Raw genomic sequence first — 17,892 nt, 5'->3', positions numbered from 1 at the left:
AAGGAGACAAGCCAACCTAGGACTACTAACAATCTTTGCCTTCAAGTGGCACAAAGTCAGATCAAGCTGGGCAGCTGTTTTTCTCTGCCTTTCCTTTTGCAAAGGATCTGGTGGTCAGAAGTCTACAAGCAGTCCTGAAAATGACATTTGGCACCACGATTTTACTTTTGTCCCTACACCCAGGGGCCCTCCTGCCTGGTGTGTCTCAGACTCTAGGAAATACCTTGTACCAAGTGGAGGTAAGGAGGAACAGGGTACCTACTTCACTATTCCTTTCCATTCCTGCGTGCTGCACCCCCCCCCGCTGCCCACCCCCACCCCCCCTCGAAATAGGCTATATTCTAAGAACATGGATGTCAAACTGCTCATTTCAGTCAGTGCTATGCTGGGTAAAGTAGAAGTGAGAAATGAGAGCAAAGGCTGAAAGCTATAATAGTTTCATGTGATTTAATCCTTCCTGAGCTATCTATAACACACCTGCCTTTTATTAAAGTTATATTTGTACTTGTTTTTCTCATTCCCTCCCTGTGCCTCTGCCACAGGCCAACCCCCATATATATTTCTAGATTGCAAGATTATAAAATCTTTAAGAGAAAGACTGGGTCTTAATCCTCTGTGTGTCTCTTGTATGCCTGCAGAATCTCCTATACAAAGACTTCATGAGATAATTTAGTTTAACTAGATTTTTTGGATGTCTAGAGATTTCTTTGAAATTAATGGGGACTCTATATGGCACAAGCACATCCCAGTTTTCCCAGTTTAATATATTCTATTATATTGTCCCCAGGGAGTAAGTGTACCTGCATTTATGGGATAGGGTATCCAAATATTGGACTGCTGAATCCGTACAACAGTAGTTTGCAACCCTGGAAAACTTTTAAAATATATGCCCAGAGCCCACTCATATGGACTGAATTGGATTCTTCGGGAGTGGAGCTCTAGCATAGTTTTTATAAACCTGCCCAAGTGATTCAAATGTCTAGCCAAACTGGAATAGCCTTGCTTTATAGCTCTAGCAAGCACAATTTGAAAATCACTAGACTAGATTACTTCTAAAATATTTTTGAACTCTAGCATTCTTTGTGAAAGTGATTTTATTTATGTGAAAAAATAATGACTTTTGACTGGATTTTATTTTGAAGTAGTAACTAGCACATGAAATGCAGCCCACATTTTGTATACCAGCATGGTGTTCTTAGCATTTCTTTCTACTTGATTTTCACGTATGCCCATTCATCCCAGGGCTCATGCAGCCTGGCCTCCACCGTGTGCGAGCTTTGTCAGCTGTGCACGCGTAAGTCAAAGAATGTGTGCTGTGAGCAGGGCACACACACTGAAGGAAACCCTTCTACCCAAACACAGCAGAAACGTCCCCTAATGATCTGCATGCCGTGCAGTACAATTGACAGAGGAAGCAATGCCCCCAAAGTAGCCTACATTCCAGTCACCCATTCCCAGATAAATCTGCTATTCAAACAAAGAAAAACTCAGGAAGATTCAGCCGGCCACCTCATTGGTAACAGTTTGGAATGAAGTCTTGGTCCCTGTGTGTTATCTACAGTGTTAAATCAGAAGCTATGAAATGACCACTCTTGGGAGAGAAAGGTGTTGCTCACAAATTTTTGCTTAAGAAATTCAGTTTCTTGAGAAGGAAGTATTCTTGGTGAGGTCTAATAATAGAAAACTGTCAACTATGCAAACTACAAAACTATAGAAGACTTATTTCTCCCAGAGTTCTTAGCACATTATCTAACAAATACAACAACACTATCCAGTCCATATTAGTTAAATATTAACATTTATGTGTCACTCTGCAGTTCACAGAGAACTTTAAGAAACCCATCTCTTTCAAGACTTCTAAAAGTTTTGTGGGTAGTACAATGCCCATTTTACAGATGTACCAGACCCTAGATGCTGTGTATGAGAACCTCTGGGCTAGTTCCTCGGGGTCAGAATTTTTGCAAGCTTTTCAGGTAATGCTGAAAACTGCAGTGATAATTCAGTTCACATTTATTGCTTTGTTTGTAGTGTTCCTAGGAAATAACCTAGTGTACCTGAGCAGAGTCTAGCATTTCTTAAGAGGGTATCTGCCTTTCACTAGGATTTGCTTTGTACTGTCTTCCATACTTTTTAAAAGGGGAAAAAAAAAGATTCACAGGTGGCACTATTTTACCTAAATCTATAAGCTTTTAAATTCTGCTCTGCACAGCTGGCTTATTCCAACAGTTGTCTTTGCTTTGAAGGAAGCTCCTAGCTTCTGGCATTAGTGGGGTGGGGCGGCTTGAAGCCTGCCCACTTTCCTTCTGGCCATAACTAAGGTCTTAACAGCCTGCAGAGACCACAGGCCTCCTTCAGCAGGCAGCAGTAATTATACGAATTTATTGGACATCATAGTGGAACCCTGCAGCCTTCTGGGACATTTCAGTGGGCTCCAGCATCCTCTTTGGGAACCAACCAGTTCTGGCTGTTATACTCAAGAAGAGACTCCGCTGTGAGCTATTTGTATTACTTTGTGTCTTTCTCCATCAGTATGAAAAAAAGCCTTAAAAGTAAAAGACCTGCTCTCAGATAGTTACCCTTCTCCCCACTCCCCCCCCCCAACCCCCAAAATTACATTAGAACAGCATAAAAGCTACCTTGGAAATACCAACTTATGTATCACTTGGTGGGGGGGGGGGAGTCAAATAGACCCCTCCCTAAAATCTTTAGAATAAAACTATGGATTTCAAGGAAGCAGACAATGTGATTTTTACCTTATAATTACTCCTAATCCATGCAGAGACTGCAGAGGAAAGGATTTTGATTTAATGTCTGGAATGAAATACAATTGACTGGAAACAAAGAAGCAAGGGGGAAACACCCTAAACAATTAAAGGAAAAGAAAGTGTGTGTCAACCACCCTAATCTTCTTGATTCTCAGACTTTCCTAATTCCTTTGGCTTACCACCCCAGCCTCAGTCATACCCTCTTATTGAACAACCCTCCAACGATTCTGGTTACAGTTTCTGGGAAATTCGTCTGTCAACAGATGAGAGGTTTCAGAGAGTTTGGCATTTTCCCTCTTGGGCAGTAGAAAGCCACAGGGGTTACACAGCACTTCCCTCCCTCTCCCCTCCCTCTGGAGTGCAACACTGCATCAGGTGCTGGACCTTCAACCTTAAAAAAAAAAAAGACATTCCAAGGAGGGCAGGAAGTGGATATACCCAGATCACCTGACATAAATGATCACTCTAGGCGCCTCAGAACTTTACCCTCCGTGCAGAGAGTGCCTCAAAGTGAAAGAGATACTGAGGAGAAAAGAAATGTGGCAGTTTGCCATATCTCTGTCCATGCAAAAGGGTAGGAAAGTTTATGCCTTTTCATTCCTACCTGCTAAGGAGAGAAGGCAGCCAGCAGCAGCAGCAGGCCTGGTTGAGACCACTAGGTCCGCCCTCCTCTCCCTCTCTTTCATCTTGTACACGTTAAACTCCCAAATAAGTACACATGTCGCTAGGTTCGTAATTAGAGTGTTGGCAATGCCTGCTCCCTTGCTTTCAATTCCATTTATACAATGTTCCCTTTACTCTTTTGAAAAGTCCTGGGAACACGTTCAAAACACGCAACCCAAACAAATAACCCAAGCCAAACCCCCCCAAAACTGGACACCCTTACCAATTTGGAAAGCCACCCTGAGAGGTGACTTAATTGCAGTTATAGTCTCCTAATCAAAGTTTAAAGAGCTGAAAATGTAAAGTTTTTGTGTAAGCACCTCATCACCAAATCACCAATTAAGATTCAATGGAGTAAATTTCATCCTGACTGATGTCCTTAGAAAGCAAACTACGTAAGAAGGAGTAGGGTCCCTATGGGGAGCTTTAGGGTAGGGTTAAACTTCGGCAGCGTTTATTATTTGCAAGTGCTGAGAAAGAGTTTATATTTAGAATTAAGTTTTTGATCTATCCAGTGATTGACTTTTCATGGCCTTAGGATGTAACTTTGATAGCAAAGTTCCTGTCTGTCATTCTCCCCTAAAGCTGACATGATCCCACCAGTGGAAGCTGCATGAATGAGGCCACGATAAGAGTAAAAACTGCACTGAAGGGAAGGACTCCAACGTGCAAGAAAAAAAGTGCAACAAATTGTTTTTTTTTTTACTTCGTTATTGCAAAGCAAGAAATAGCCCAACAAAATTCAAAAGTTGGTGTGCAATTTCTCCAACACAAAAGAGACAGAACTGCCCTAACGCAGCCTTTGAAGCAGGAAGGAAATGAGAATCTCTGGCTGGGACTGGCTGGCACACGGGTCTTGCAGTGCCCCGAGAAAGAATGTGTGCCGGGCAAGACGGCAACCCGCTGATACCCACAGCGATGCGCTAGAGCAACAGTGAGGCCCTAACATTCTTGTTTCGTTTCTCCGACAGAACAAACCACTCTAGAGTCGGCTCAGAGCTCCAACGAAAAGGGAAAAATTTATAACAAGTGGTACCACCTGTGCTTATGTTGCAGCCTCGCCAAAACATTTCCTCTCCTGGGTATTCCAACGGTGGTGAGTGGTGAGGAGCGTGACAGCCAGCCTGTGAAGAGGAAGGCAGCTCCAACTTGGAGCCCACACAGTGAGCGGATTATCATCGTCTGCGCCCGCCAAGAGATCCGCAGGCCTGTCTCCTTCACTCAGGAACCGCTGCCTGTGATACGATCTCCCATCCTCTGTCAAAAAGGCTCTGTCCACAGGAAAACAAAGGCTCTTCTGCTCAGTGTTGTTCTCTCACACGGCTGAGTTTTCTTTTAACAGTGTTATAGTATTACAGCCTTTGTGAAGCTCAGGATATGGAGGGTGTATGAAAAGCACAATAAAGAAAAGCAGCTTATTTATAGTATTTTGAACATAATTGTATTTTTCTTCATCTTCTTGATGAATGAGGAAATTTTGAACGAGGGGTCTGCACAAAGCGTGATGGAGTAGGAAAGAAAGGCCGTCGCCCAGAATGTGACCTGCATTTATGTAAATCTTCTGGATACAAACTACTATTTTTCTTCACTTACTTAAAAAAATCTATCATTCTTTCTTTTATTTATCTTTAATTTTCATGGAAACCATCCAGGGACTGTCCACATTTTTTCAGAAAGAACACATTTTTCAGTACAGGAGGCAGCATTTGCCAGTACAGCAAGAAACCGGCCAAGTTGCTTTGGAGGAGTTAAGCAAGTACATTTCAATCAGGACCCAAACAATCCTTGGCAACCAATCAGAAAAACAAGTCATCGTTGCATTAAGGAAACCCTCAAATATGAGTGCTGTCAGTGGAAAATAGAGTTACCAACAGAAAATGTTTACGTGAAGTGAGAATTATTTTACAGAAACCACTGTGAGTGTTGGAATAGTTACAATCTGTTTGGATTGGTCACTGTGTACAATACTACTGCAGCAATATGCCCGAAGACTTCTAATCTGTCTGCCTAGTGGAGCAGGTGGTGAGATTCTCCACTGAGCTGTTGGCTCCTGGAGGGCAAGGACTGTGTCTCATTCATCTTGTATCTTGTGCACAGTATCCTGCTCCTCAAGGGCAGTCGGTAAATATTGAATGAGAGAATCTTTGTATACACGGCCACACTGCCTGATCCCCTGGCATAAAATATCTACACCTCCATGAGCTCTATCCTATTGCCCTGGCTTATTTCTCTTCTGAGTGATTATTGCCAACTGTCATGTTATCTGTGGTTGGTTTTATTGTGTGTTTATTATTTCTTTTCCCCAACCAGACTCTAAGTTCCCTGAGGGTAGGGGTTGAACAGGTTTGATTTCCTATATATCCCTACCCTAGTGCCTAGGAGGTGCCAGGCACCTAACAGGTCAGTTATAAATACGTTTGACTTTTGACTGAGTACATATGTGATGAATGACTGGTATTCTGTCTCTCTGATTTTATATTTTCACTTCACCTTATCTATTTCATCTTCATGAAGCCTGGAAATTATACTATAAACTTTAATAAATAGTAACCAGAAATAGTTTTCTTCATTGTATAGGTGGTTTATTCAAAAGAATGGAAGGATAAGATCAGGCCTTGCTGGTCTCTGGCACATGGGCTACCAACCCGCAGAGAAAGGTAAGTAACAGGAAATAAAGAAAAGAGGGAAGCAAGGAACAAAACAATCTCCTGGAAGCCACCGGTGGTAGACTGCCTATGAACTGACAGGCCAGCATGTGTGAGCAATACAACACATTTGCGTCCATCTTCTAGATTCTGTGCATGCACCTAGTCATTAAAACATTACATTAGGTTCCTTATCATCCTGGGCAGCACCTTCACATCTTTCAGGCTTTGAGGGGCAAAACTACATCTTATCTAGATTTTGGGTTTCCTTAATATATCACTTTTAATCTAGGGTAAAATTTTAATGATATATGATAATATTTTTCCTCTTGGGCAATTCTGAACAGACCCGCACATGTGAAAGAATCACAGTACCTAACATTAATAATGTTCCCATTTTACAACTGCATTTAATGGCTGATAAAACCAGTGACTGGAGAGTCAGTGTTTCGCTGGCGTTTTACATGTGGCGGGTCATTCTAGTGAACATAAAACCTTCAACGGCAAACTCTGGGTATTATTCTTTTCTTTTCAAATTAGTATAGAACAGGACGTGTTTGTTCCTTGTAGATGCTCATCATGTGTGATGACAGTTAAACAGACTTTTTTTTTAATTGCCTAATTTGGATATCACCAAATGAATTGGGATAAAAAGGAAAGTGCCCCAGCTGCGGAGTTGGGCTCCAATGACTGGGAAAGGTCTGCCACTGGCCCTCCCACTATTGCCCTTTATTCCACTCCAGGCTTCCCCTAAGTACTTCCTAACTCTCCACCATGATCCCAATCCCCCAGGGTACTTCTGGCAGCAACCCACTTGTTTGCCTTGCTCTCCTAATGAATTTTATCTCTCCCTTAATTTATCGTAGTGGAAATTGCATTGGAGATGAGAGACCATAATCCCTAACTCTGTTAATAGCTGTGTGTCACGGGGCATGTTGTAAACGTCCCCAGAGTCCTCATTTCTTTATCTGTAAAACGGAGATAATGGCACTTATCAGTCTACCTAATAATAATGATATCCCACAGCCTACGTAAAATCATGTGCTTGAAACTGCCGCACAGAATCTGTCTCCTAGGAAATGTTTAATAAATGTCTAGGATACAATGTCTCAATGTTTGTGCTGATCTAAATTGGTGATTCTAATGAAACTTCCAAAACAGAAAAATGAAGGCCATTTTTAGAGGTGGTGAGAGGATTTCTTCAGGTGGCACAAGGGTGGCATGGGGAAGAAGTGGAAGATGTAGGGCCATGATGAAGAGTTTTCCCATTCTGTAGATACAACCATCCATCGACACACTGAAGACAGACACCAGCTGATGAACTCAAGATGCAAATAGAGAAAAAACCCTCTGAAGGTTTGGGGGTTGATTAAATGAAACAACAGACTGCCAATCACTAAATGTATTAAAATATACTATGATTCCCTAATTGCTCATGTGTCTGGCTCTTCCCAGTAGTGATGAGAAAGCTCCTTGGAAGTTCTAGTATAGTCACAATTAACATCATTGAAAACTCCAGAATAAACTTAGGAATTCTTTATTTGATTCCATCATGATACAGTTCATAATAATTCTAAGACGTGATGACCACTGACAACCCTGTTTCAAGCACAAGGTGAGCATCTCAAGATGTACTTTCAGAAATGTGCAGCAGGGACAGGGGGTTGGCAGGTGTGTTAGTAAGCAAATCCAGTTGCATGGATGCTGATGTATGGTATTATGTTGAAAAGTAAGCATTACCTCATTTCCTTAGATAATGCTTAACACCTGTCATGTGTCATGACTTTAGTGTGATGAAAACAACAGGCTCTGGACTCAGAGTGGGCCCATATCCTGGCTCAACCACTTACTGAGTGGCTTTGTGTGTGTGCCTTAACCTCTCTGAGCTCCACTCTACTTGTAAAAAACTAAACACAATTTTACTGTTGTTGTGAGACATGGGGAAGAGGGGGGAGGGCGAAATCCCAGATTTTTTATGATGCTGTGCCACTTAATTAATTAATCCTGAAGTCCTATCCCTGGATTTCTTATGAGATAAAGTGTCCTTATTGTTCAAGGAACATTTTTTGTTGGATTTCCTCTTACTCGGAGCTCACTGTTTCCTAAATAGCACATTTCCTCTTTGCAATATTTCAGCAAGTAGGCTTATTTCCATAAGAGAACAGAGCACCAAACTGGCCTGATCCTGTGCTTCTACCACCTTTGCTCTAATGTTCTCCACCAGGTTAACCTAAAGCAAGAGAAACTGTGTGAGTGTGGGTGTGTGAGTGTGCATGTGTGCATGTGTATGTGGCTATTTAAATAACAGAAAGATGTAGCTGAAAAATTCACTGAGACTAGTTTTATTAGCAGTGAGCTCAAGGTGTATATTGGGGAATAGTCTTCAACTAGATGAGTCAATGAAAAGCCCACATTGTACAAAGCATCAGTTTACCTTTCCCTTTAACCTTTGGAAATAGACCAGAAACCTGCCTTTTTATGGGAAAACTCTCATGAGTCCTGAAAACTCCTTATGCCTCTAAACCTCTTTTGTAATGCCCATGCGCTCTAATATTACAGGATAATCACTTTGCTGCAATATCCTCAGAAGAATTTGGAGCTTTGTCATTTCCTTGTTAAAGGTTTCATTGCTCCTGGCAGAAACCTAGTCAGAAAGAATTCATTGGTTTATAATTCTAAGTTAATACAATCTGACCATTTAAATCTGGGAAATTTACTTGCAAAAATAACTCAGAACATTTGGTCTTTTTTAAGAACCGCAGCAAAGTTTTACTAAATCACATGGTACCCTGAGCAAACAAAGATTAGTTTTAAGTATTTGAATAAAAGGTACAATTATGTTTGCATGCATCTTTAAAAGTTACAAAATTGAAGATCATGGCCTGATATGTGGCCAAGGTAGACTGTGTTTTAAGTGTGTCCTTGAAGGTCCCTTTCCTTTACCCCTTGCTTCACTTTTTAAATAATTTATATTAGCCAAATTAGGACAAGAAACATAACCTGGGCCTTGTTCCAAGAAGTCAAACATGAATAACCCAGGGTAATTTCTGTGTCAGAGTAATGGCTCATTAGAACATCATGTAATCTACCTGAGTAGGTAAACATCTCATTTGTAGCTGTGTCTAGAATTTCATGAGACACTGACACCTGGAGTGGTAGTGTCTATGGTGGTAGTTCATTTACCCTATTTTAAAGGATTTCAGAGTAACAATAATTTAGCTTATTACTTTAATACCTAAAGAGACTTATATACTTTAATGAGCAAGTTCTCTTTTGTTATTTTGGTATTTTTGGTGACTTTTTTGTGACAATAGGTCAAATTATAAAAATTCACATTTGCATCCACTAACAAAATGATAGAAGTTTATCAGGAAGAAAATGCAAAAGAACTTTCAGATTTCAGTTAAACTTGACATTTTTTCCCAGCAACATTTGCCAAGAATGATAACCCTCAGTGACATTTTATATTCACCATGGAGACGGGCCAATAGACAAAGTTTCCAGGGGTCATCATTTTGTCCTTTGCCCCTTTAGCATTTAAACACTGCAAACCAGCATCTCTAAACACTCCTCAGATAATTCAATTCCCACTTTCATAAACATGAAGCCTATGAGGGGTGCTGAGTGAAAATAAAGGTGTCTACTGACCTAACTCTATGAAAGAGTTACTTATGATCACTTGAAATGACATAGAAGGAGAGTCAAATCCCTTGTTTGTGGGGTGAATGGATGGGCAGTGCCCCTCAAATCTGTCCTGAATGTTTCTGGTTTTTTTTTCTGGTTTCCCAGTAAATAAAAGTGCTGGCTGTGAGTGGGGTGTGAGTGGTAGCAAACAAGGTGTTGGATCCAGGAGACTCGGCTTTGCACTCTATCATTCATTTATCCACCCATTCAATCTTATTCAAATCTCCTTTCATTCATTATTTAGTCAAACATCTACTAAGAGTCTACCACATCTCTGGCATTTTGCAAAACACTGAGGGTGAAATAATGAGCAAAAATGGACATAGGCTGGTCACTGGTCCATTATCACGGAGCTCACTGTCCAGTGCCAGTCAGCCCTGATGATTATTTTAGCTCCATATATCCCTTTATAAATACCATCCACCTCTCTATCCCAATTATGAATAACAGACTTCGCAAACATTTGTCAACTTTTTGAGGGAAGAATATTATTTAATTTCAATGATTTAAAACATATTCATACATCTTAGAGCTCCTGCTGATTTCTTTAACTTTGCCATAACAACCTTCTAGCATTCAAGTTCATTAGACTGCTTCAACTTTACTCATAGAGACAGAGATGGAGACAGGCTGGACCAGAACTGGAAGCCATGGCTTTGGTCATTCATTTTTGGAGACTGCTCCAAACACCCCTCATGTGTCCAGATACAGTAAAATGTGTACTGAGAGGAGAGTCATCCTTCTAAGTCACAGAGGATGAGAAACCTATTGACAGAGAGTGAACCTTTTTGGTCTCACTGCTTAAGTAAGAATTTTCAAAGCAAATATTTTCAACCCTCCACTTGTAACACTGTGTACAGAGAAAATATACCCTGTGTTTGCTTTGGGGTCTGGAATGTAGTCTTCTAAATAAAGGCAGGGGGATTCCTGGGTGAAAAGAGGTCAAACTAAGGAAACTAAGAGAGTCATTTTTCTTAGCCATATCCCTGAGCAACCCCACAGTGTCTCCTGCCAGTAACACCTGTGATGTTTGGTGTACTCTGGGACAGTAGTCACATTGATAATCACTGAATAAACAACATATGAATGGCCACTGTTTGAGAAGTGAGGGATTTTAGATCCGAAAGTTGTTTTTTTCTGAGCAAGGCCTCAGTACTTGGCCTGGCTCCCACCCATTCAGTGTTATCGGAAGAAATCACCAGCAGCCTGTTCTGCCTTTTCTCTTTCATGAAGATGATGAGGTAGTACAGAATACAATCGACTTCTACTCACTGCATTTAATGTCATTATTTTTATTGCACACAATTCTGACTGCTTAGGGCTAACTCTGTTTAATCTGAGCATGAGTACTGGGACTAATGTTATTAACTGCAAAGACAGAAATGAGGTCCACGCACCCTGCGTTTCTCTCACCCCCAATGAATGACTGCAGTCCCTCAGCCTGCAAGAAGGGGTTATTTATGTACATAGCAACCAATTTATATAAACACAAAAAAGAGAATTAAAATATTTTATGTGTTTTGTTTCATTAACCTAAAATAATATTTCTAAGGGCATTCATAATATACAGAAGGGATTAGCAACACACTATCCTCCCCATTTAAAAAATGATATAATTGTTTATTCCTTCTCTCATTTAATTATTTTTTCAATAATGGTTATTAAGCACTTAATGTATACTAGGAATGGGGTACAGTGGAAAAGGCATCAAATAGATTCTCTGCTCTCACATAGCTAAGAGTCTAGTGACAGAGATCACTCCTGAAAAAGTGGCATATTTATCCAATCTTTATAAATTCACACTAAAATTTAATAGGATACGTTGGTCTTAAAACAAATTCTCCGTGAATATTTTTGCAAGGTGAAGCACTGATGCTTAATATGTCTATTTGCATAGGTCAGATATACCAGTCTTCATTAAAACTAAACGCATATTTCCTCTCAAACATGAGAACACCTTTCTTCTACAAGGTTTCTGCAAGTGAGTATGATGTACATATACACTTTTTTCAGTACAAGACAATAAGGGGGCTGTAGTATATGTCACAACCTATTAATATATTTACAGTGGTATAAATTAAAATAAAGAACATACGTGTAGACAAGTAAGTACAATCCAATGTCTGTGTGTAACTGAAAGTGCGAGAATGTAGCACAGCAGGAGTGAGGGGTGGAGACACTGGGGACAGAGTTCAGAAAAGCTTCCAGGACCTGGCTCTTAGGACTAATAGTATTGACCAGAGAAAGAAATGACAGAGAAAAAGAATAAATTCATGGAGAATTAAAGACTCATCCAGCCATAGTGTTCTTAGTCATCTGGTCATTTCTGACATGGAAAGAAAGCCTTGGTTCTTGTTCTAGACATTTTCCTTGTGCTCTTAACGGGCACCTTCTATCTTCTTATTCAGAAAAAAAACAAGGAAAAGATTAGGAAGGCACCATTCACCTTTCTCTCCATTAACCAAGGTATGTCCTGCTGGATGAGACTGGGTGCTACTGTTAAACTGGCCAGTGAAAATGTAACAGAGGGAGGGAAGAGCCCCAGGAGCCTGAACATCGTTCCACAGGGGCCAACCAGTGTGCGTGTAACAGAGGTCTGGTTAGGGCAGGGACCAACAGTTTCTTCTATTTTTTTTCCTCTTCTCTTCATAGTTCCAGGAAGGATGAATAAATACGTGAAGAAATATTATTGACTCATTGACTAAAAGGAGAGAGGTGACCCTTTCATCGTATTTCTCCTTGATTAGATTTATTTTACAGTTTCTCTTCTTAACCTTGTAATTCTGAAAAAGGATCCTGAAAATTGTCTCATTGAACCTCCTTGTTTTAGTGATTAAAAACTGTAGATCAGAATAGTGAGGTAATCTGTTGAAGAGCACACTTATTGAGGGGGAAAGTTGGTACCAGAAACCAGATCTTCTGCCCTAACTCCAAACATAGAAAGTGATTGAGAGTTATTCAGGCCTGGTTTGAATCTGGGCTCTTAATTATATCTGTGCCTGTTTCCTCTGTACAATAGACATGATACTACTTTACAAATAATTTTTGAGAAATAAATAAAATACTGTATATGAAAAGCACCTACCAGACTATTGAAATCTTTATAGGTAACCATATTTTAGTGCCTTTCTCCTTCTTTACACAACAAAAACCATGCTGCAAGAATTGGTAGAAACAAGCCCTGGCTGGTGTAGCTCAGTGGATTGAGCGCGGGCTGCGAACCAAAGTATCTCAGGTTTGATTCCCAGTCAGGGCACATGTCTGGGTTGCAGGCCACGGCCCCCAGCAACCGCACACTGATGTTTCTCTCTCTCTCTCTCTCTCTCTCTCTTTCTCCCTCCCTTCCCTCTCTAAAAATAAATAAATAAAATCTTAAAAAAAAGAATTGGTAGAAACAGTAATTAAGATATTTTTGAGCATGGCTTCTGAAGCCAATCTAAAATAATGGACACAATCAATGAAAGACACATGTGAGAACTGACTGAATACAAACACACATACACACATGCTGGTTTTCTCCCGTAGTAAAAATAATGACTGGACATTTGAAATTCCTGATAATGCTTTAATTATAATGATTATTAACAGTGAATACCACTATTTGAGCATGTCCTGTGTATCAGGTATCAAGCCACTTAAATTGCATACATTAATTTTAATTCTGGCAACCACCCCATGAGCACTTTACAGATGATGAAACCAAGGAGCATGGTGGTTAAGTAATGTCCTTACCCATGGTCAAGCAGCTAGTGTGAGGATTTAGACAACAGCTAAAGAAAAATTTCAACTCTCATTTGTTCTATACAAAATCAATGGAGAAAGATGATTTTATAAAATGCTTGCCAGTACAAATGCCTAGACACTTAAATCAGCAGCTCTTCTCCTTTGATACTCAATGGGTGGTGCTTCTCGGCTTAATCAGTCAGGACCATAAACCTGAGTAATTTAAAAATTGGACAAAGGGCACAGATGATGATTTTTTTTCAAGCACACACCTGCTGGAAACTATGAGTAACTATTCTTAAGGTCAGACTTAATTGGATTTGGATCTAAATGAACTCTGACATGTTGATTGTTCACTGCTTGAAAGTAGAAGGAAGAAAAGTGCTAAGGTGAGAGGTCGGGTGCATAGGGAGTGTAAGCTTTCTCCCTATGGTTTTGAAAATTCCCCACTGAAAATTTTCTTTCATTTGGATCTTGTATTTTTCACTTTTAAAGTAACTTGGGGAATGTAACATTTCAGCCTTCTAAGTGCATCCCCAATACAAACCTTCTTTCCTAACAGATTGAGGTTCTATGGCTTGTAGACTAGAGTCAGTTCAGTGAGGACTGTTAGGAGCCTACCAAAGGCAGCCAAAATACCTGGGGATAGTTAGTCAATTATTTTTTGCTACAGTATTTTAATAAAGACAAGTAGGTAATCTGATAAATGATGGGAACTCTAGGATGAATAGGAGTGAGTGAATTGTCTGCTCTTCCCAAGCTTTATTTACTTTACCTCTGTTAATTTCCATAATTATTATTCTGACTTTATCACAAGTACAGTTCTTATTCTCCTTTTATCAAATGAGTAATCAAGGCTTAGAGAAGTGGACACACTCATTTCACGTCATGCAACAGTAAATGGCAGAGCTGTTATGTATAGGCTACCTCTGATTCTGGCAGCCTGCACTCCAAGTGGCTGGGATGACACGGTAGGTTAGGCATTGGGTGAGACTCACAAGGAAAGGCTTCCTGGGTTGCAAGACAGGTAAGAAAAAAAATGTGGCTTGATTGCCTGTTGCTGTTGATGTCAAGCCTCTCAGAATACAGCTTTGGGAAGGCAGGAAGCAGGGGCTGGGCTTAGCTGAAGTGGAAGACACAGGAAATAAGTAACCTAGAGAGTAGAATAAGTTGAAGTAAGAGGAAAATCTGAAAGATTCAAGTGGAGGTTCTTTGAGTTTGGAGTTGGACCAACTGATGAGTCTAGAGACTGGTTCGTAGATGTTCCGACATAGCAGGGGAGCAACAAGAGAATAAAAGGGGGATTGTGAGTGGGAGGGAGCAGGCTAGTTGGTAAAGATCATTGGCATATTAACGGTTCTGGAATGGAAATATACCTGTTTGATTCCTGAATGACAGTAGTGTTTCTGCAGTAAGTAAAGTGAAATGCATGAGAAAAATGATGAGTCTCTAGAGAGAATGGTCACACTTTAATAAAGTTCACTCTTCTTGTTTCCTATAGCTCAACCTAAATATTTTTCACTTTTCATTCATGCATCATTATTTCTTTGAACAAGTATCTGTTGAGGGTTCACTGTGCATCAGGTTCTCTGTGGACACTGGGTTTTCCACAATGTACATTGGAATTATAATAGCATATCAGATCTGTATGAATGAAACAAAAAGTTATCTTTTGGATTCCAGTGAGTATGATGTTAAGTTCACCATTGAATCAATGGTGGAGAATATACAGTGTAGAATTTAAGTGCTTTTGCAAATGAAATGGAGTCAATTAGAATGACTATCATATTGCATATGAAGTATTGATTGTGATAAATAAAATGGAAACAGAAAAGCCTGTGCTCTGAGAGGAAACAGAATAGGAAATGTGGATGAGATTTATAATGATGATAATAGTTCCCATTTGGGAACCCTGTACTTCTTGATGGCTAGATGCTTTATTTACTTATTCACCAGTCTACACTACAGATCTCTAAAGAAGTTACTATTACCCTCATTTTAGGGATAAGGAGTATGAGACCCAACCATCCATTTGTCTAGAACTGAGGAGTTTCCCACACATAGTGCTTTTAGTCCTCAAACCTGGGGAGTCCCAAACACACTGGAGTGCTTGGTCACCTTAGAGGAAAGCAAGGATCTCAATGTCACAAGTCAAGGAGAGAATCTGAACTCACGTCCAAGGTTTCCTGATGCCCATCCCGTGTCTTTGCAGTATATGACATTGACTCAGTCTGCAGAAATCCTGAACTTACCAATATCAGATCACATGTTTTCTATAAATAAAAACATGAAGAGTTTTATTTTTCTTTAATTTTCTTGTTTTTCTTGACACATTTTATTTCATATATTAAAGCAGCTGCATTATCTGTATTCTTTTTCTCCCCTTAAGTTTTTCATTACTGACACCTATGTATGATCTAGCAGACCTTGGTTTATGTCCTGCTGCAACACAGGGGGAATATGTTTTTATAGTAAACCTTTTTTGTTTTTCAGTGATTCAGTTATAATCCCAAAGGTGTATGGTAGGAAAGAACTCCAAAAGAAGTTGTGTCTATAAGAGACTAACATCTGGAAGAAAATGAAATGAAAAACAAAAGTCCAGCTGTTTTGTCCATAAGCCAAACACATTGATATCTGGGGACATCTGGAGAGTTGATTGAACTTTTTGATTTTCATACAGATGTTCAGTGCTATATAGACACAGCCATAACTACATGTGGAAAGACATGCATAATGATATTTCACTATGTAATTGCCTTAGGGAACCCCTTTATAATGCTAATGTCTGTGGGCAGAATGAAGACGTCCTATAGGCTTATACTGTTAAAGCAATTATACTTTATAGCATATGGTTGTTATGTTCCAGGACATATTTTGACCCAGATAGCCATGCTATGATGTAGATATTATGAATTTTGAAATCAGTTACTTTATAGCCCTTTTTTTTTTAAGTTCTAATTGGTTAAATTTAAGCAGGAAGAGTGGGGGCATTGGCCGAATTGCCCAAGCTTTCTTAAATAACTAAACAAACTTATTTAAAACTTGTTTAAAAGTGATTCAAATAATTCACCTTTCAAAATGATGTCACATTCTAAGGAAAGATAGTCCCGGAGTTCCACTTACTGTGCAATCAGCACTGTAAAGTACCATTTGACTGTCATGTAAAGCAGCTGTGTTATCTGCATTTTGCCAAGTAAACAAACTCTGCACCATGTGAGGGTGTTTGTGGTTTGCTGATGTGCTGCTGGTTAGAAACTGCTTAAAAACTCTCATTATATATTTTCATATAATGCAGAGGTCGTGTGCTGCATCACTTGAAGATACACACACACAAACTGCACCTGTATGTTGACTATACTGTCTGCTGTATAGTAGTTAATCAATGCTTTGTAATGTCTAAAAAGTAGTATCAAGCCTTAACTGATTATATACTACGCACTGGGCACCAGCTTAACCATTTAAAGTGTATAATATTACTTAATCCACTAAATCATCCTCTGAGGTGGCTTTATTATCCACAGCTTACATGTAAAGTAACAGAGGTGCAGAAATGTTAAGTGACTAACCTGAGGTCATAACAATCTAGCATATAGCAGAAGTGGCTTTCACACCCATGTTTGTCTGACCCCCATAACTCAGGCTATTAACCATTATACTCTGCTGCCTCTTTTTAAAGTATCTGATGGCAGAAATCTAGCATTGTTAAGGCCCCCAAGACTGGTTAAGACCATGATCAAACAGATGTGCACAGATCATTTTATACCTATTCCATTAAAAACCGTTTGGGCAGTGTTTGCAGCCACTGTCGCTCTCTAACGCCAGCACCTCCTCCAGCTTGCCAACCTCCAGCTGAAGGAGAAGGCAGGTAGTAAAGAGGTCCCTATAGTATGGTTTGCACAAAGCGGATAGCCCGCAAATCGCAAATCTACCGGTGGTAAAGCACCGGGGAAGCTACTGCACCAAAGTCGCTTGCAAGAGTGTGCCCTCTACTGGAGGGGTGCAGAAACCTCATCGTTACAGGCCTGGTATTGTGGCGCTTCCTGAAATGAGATGTTACCAGAAGTCCCCTGAACTTCTGATTTGAAAATTTTCCTTCCAGTGTCTGGTGTGAGAAACTGCTCAGGACTCAAAACAGATTTGCCCTCCCAGAGCGCAGCTATTGGTGCTTTGCGGGAGGCAAGTGGAGCCTATTTGGTTGGCATTTCTGAAGACACCAACCTGTGCCAAACGTGGAACAATTATGCCAAAAGGCATCCAGCTAGCATGCCACATACTTGGAAAACATGCTTAAGAATCTACTATGACGGGAAACATTTCATTCTTTTAAAAACATTCTCTTCTTCCTGTTATTGGTAGAACATCAGATTTTTTTCCCATGGGGTCAAAAGGTACCTAAGTATATGACTGCAAGT

At 40.0% G+C, this 17,892-nt stretch overlaps 1 protein-coding gene across 18 annotated transcripts in view; it reads right to left on the bottom strand.

Annotated features, from left to right (window-relative positions):
* Nucleotides 1–17,892, bottom strand: part of PTPRD (protein tyrosine phosphatase receptor type D) — a 1,502,332-nt gene that overhangs the window by 522,791 nt on the left and 961,649 nt on the right. The window lies entirely within an intron of this gene.

The sequence above is a fragment of the Phyllostomus discolor genome, chromosome 3, assembly GCF_004126475.2.
Source record: "Phyllostomus discolor isolate MPI-MPIP mPhyDis1 chromosome 3, mPhyDis1.pri.v3, whole genome shotgun sequence".
In the NCBI taxonomy this organism is placed as follows: Eukaryota; Metazoa; Chordata; class Mammalia; order Chiroptera; family Phyllostomidae; genus Phyllostomus; species Phyllostomus discolor.
The sequence above is the reverse complement of the archived record's forward strand: the minus strand, read 5'-3'. Positions and strand labels throughout refer to the sequence as shown.